The sequence below is a fragment of the Narcine bancroftii genome, chromosome 6, assembly GCF_036971445.1.
Source record: "Narcine bancroftii isolate sNarBan1 chromosome 6, sNarBan1.hap1, whole genome shotgun sequence".
NCBI lineage: Eukaryota > Metazoa > Chordata > Chondrichthyes > Torpediniformes > Narcinidae > Narcine > Narcine bancroftii.
The window spans coordinates 220,998,560-221,001,980 of record NC_091474.1 but is presented as its reverse complement, the minus strand read 5'-3'; the positions used below and the strand labels follow the sequence as shown (position 1 = coordinate 221,001,980).

At 42.2% G+C, this 3,421-nt stretch overlaps 1 long non-coding RNA gene across 1 annotated transcript; it reads left to right on the top strand.

Annotated features, from left to right (window-relative positions):
- Positions 1 to 1,584: 1,584 nt before the first annotated feature.
- Positions 1,585 to 2,058, top strand: LOC138737045 (uncharacterized). The gene is made up of 2 exons (XR_011340728.1): positions 1,585 to 1,746; positions 1,928 to 2,058. It is a non-coding gene; the product is annotated as an uncharacterized lncRNA (long non-coding RNA).
- The last annotated feature ends 1,363 nt before the right edge of the window (positions 2,059 to 3,421 follow it).

The window sequence follows — 3,421 nt, the reverse complement described above, 5'->3', positions numbered from 1 at the left end:
CCTTCTTATTCCTTCGAAATGTGCTCTTTTCCAATCCAGAACCTCAACTTTAGGCCTCTCCTTGCTCTTCCCTAAAACTACCCTAAAACTAACAGAATTATGATCACTAGACCCAATTAGTTCTCCAACATTAATGTCCGCTACCTGACCTAGCTTGTTCCCTAACAGGAGATCCAGTATTACACCATCCCGAGTCGGTTCTTCTACTAACTGATTTAGAAGACAATCCTGAACACATTTAACAAACTCCAGCCCATCCAGCCCTCTAACCGTATGGGTATCCCAATTAATGTGTGGGAAGTTAAAATCTCCCATGATCACTACCTTATGATTTTTGCACATATACGTTATCTCCCTACAAATTTGTTCCTCTAATTTTCTTGGCCCATTTGGTGGTCTGTAATACACCCCTATTAGCACCCTCTTTCCTCCTCCACCCCTCAATTCCACCCAAACAGCCTCACTGGTCGATCCCTCCATACCATCCTGCCACCTCACGGCAGTAATGTCCTCCTTAACAAGCAGAGCAACTCCTCCTCCTTTTTTTACCCCCTGATCTATCACATCTAAAACAAATGCATCCTGGAATATTAAGTTGCCAGTCCTGCCCCTCCTGTAGCCAGGTCTCACTAATTGCCACAATATCGTGACCCCAAGTATCTATCCATGCTCTCAGCTCATCTATCTTGTTCACTATGCTTCTTGCATTAAAATATATGCATCTCAGAGAATGACCCTCACATATATTCTCTTTTTTACCTTCTACCCTAATCTCCATCCTACCTTTGTTATCTTTTTTATTCCTAACTAGGTGGCCATACTCCCTGGACACTGCTCTCACACTCTGTTCCCCACCCCCCTGCCAAACTAGTTTAAACCTTCCCCCACAGCTCTAGCAAATCTGCTTGCCAGCACATTGGTCCCCCTCCAGTTCAAGTGGAGTCCGTCCCTCTTGTACAGGTCCGACCTTCCCCAGAAGAGATCCCAATGATCCAGAAATCTTATCCCTTTCCCCCTGCACCATCTCTTTAGCCACGCATTCATCCTCCACATCCTCCTATTTCTACCCTCACTAGCTCGTGGCACGGGCAGCAATCCAGAGATTACTACCTTGGAGGTCCTGTTTTTTAACTTCCTACCTAATTCTACATAATCCTGTTTCAGGACCTCATCCCCACTTCTAACTAAGTCATTGGTCCCCACATGGACCACGACTTCTGGCTGATCTCCTTCACTTTGCAGAATGCTATGTACTCGATCAGAGATATCCCTGACCCTGGCACCGGGGAGGCAACATACCAACCTGGATCCCCGATCTCATCCCACAAACCTCCTATCTGTCCCTCTGACTAATGAGTCCCCAACTACAAGAATCCTATTCTTATCTTTCTTTCCCTTCTGCTTGCAAGGGTTCACTCTCTTGAATGTTTCCAGACATCTGCCCGATCTATGTCACTCATTTTTTTAATATAATTTTAAAAATATACCTCTATTGTAATTTTATACATTTCTATCAAATGATCAACATGGCCAGGTCACTGTGACCTCAAAACTAGATGCTGATGTAACCTCAAATTCGAATGACTCACAAAAAAACCTCTCAGCACTTGTGAGGTGTTTCCAACCCAAACTGGTCTCTTCAAGAGAAGAGAGAAGAAGAAAGAAAGGGTTGGTGGAGTGGGAACTAAACTGGTTGGACCACATACCCAGCCCCATCAATTCATCCAGTGCAACTTATCAATTGTAGTGTGTATAAATAATGCTTGGATTATTATGTCATTATTTCATATTGCACAAAAATAGCCAGTCTTGTTTACCAGGAAAGCATGATTCAAAGTTGCATATGTTATTACAAAGATGCTGAACTGCACTTTCATGTGGTTTAGAGTTCTGGTAAGTGAGGAATGTTTCTTTCTCTTTTATTCAGAGAGAGGGCAATCATATTACAGAAGAAAACTTGGAAAAGAAAAGGAAACCCATTGGACTGGTCCAGCCCACACTCTCCACAGCTCATGGAAAGCCTTTGATGAGCTCTACTCAATAAAATGCAAAAGAAAAGTGGTTGTCATGTACTGTTGGGCAAAGATCACATTTGTTATAATTCATTGTACAGAGTGACAGCAGTTCCCCATGCAATCACAGACTTAGATATCTGCATTTGGCAATTCCGTTACAAGTCGGAGACTGATCCCCAAATGGTGCATCTCTAATTGACGAGTACATTAACATAGTTAATCCAGATCTAGTTATTATCCTTGATTTACAAATATTTTGCTTGGACTTCAGGAGCTAAGCGACAGGGAGAGGATACACTAGTTAGGATTTTATTCCCTGGAATGTAGAAGAATAAGGGGAGGTTTGACAGAGGTGTAAGAAAATTATGCTGTGTACAGATAGAGAAATGAAAGCAGGCTTTTCCCACTATAGGTGAGTCAAGAACTAGAGGACGTGGGATAAGATTGAAAGGGGAAATGTTTAAAGGGATCATTAGGGGAAACTTCTTGATGCAGTGAGTGTTGAATGAGCCATCAGTTGAAGTGGTGAATGTGGGCTCCATTTTGACATTTTAAAAATATTTGAATAGATACATGGATGGGAGGCACAGTTCATTGGGACTAAGCAGAATAATAGCTCGGCACATACTAAATGGGCTGAAGGGCCTGTTTTCTACACTGTAATATTCTATGGTTCTTCAGCACAAAGGAGAAAAAGGGTTAATATGAATATCTGAGATAAGAGAAAGTGCAGGCAATAAGCAAGAGAGCAAGTGGCTACTTTTCAGCCTCAAATATTTTATATTTAAAAAAATCTCTCAAGGGCTGGTTTTAGTTGGACAAATTTAACCCTTGGGGCCTTTCTTGAGCCCATGGGAAGGATGAGGAACAACCATGTACTGCCATGAAAAGAGAATGATCTTGCTGTGCCATCATAATCGTGCTTGAGGGAGACTTTTCCTAAACTTTGTTGGTTACCTCCCACTGTTTTGAGCCGATGTATTCATGCCAGTTTTTGCACACATGGAATGCTTTGGTTGGGCATTGGGTGTTGGAGAAGGTGGCATGGTTGTAAGTTTTGTAAGTTGGAAGAATTTCTGTTTTTGACCATCTGCTCTCAAGCAATGTCATTCTCAGTCACCACCATGGTTGCTGGGACACCATTGACTGCATATTTTAAGGCCTTCAAATTCATGATTTAGTGTTTCCCTAATCTCTGTCTCCACTGTTACTCAGGTTAAACTGGAAAAAGATCTTACAAGGCCTATGAGTAGAGACATTTGTGGCAGCTCAGTTAATGCAGCGGTTAGTGCAGCTCTTTTATAGCTCCAGTGATCTGGGTTCAAATCCACCATAATCAGTAAAAACATTTTCAATCTCTCGTTGCTGCCGTCAGAGGTTCCCACCTGCTTCAAAAGGACATCAAT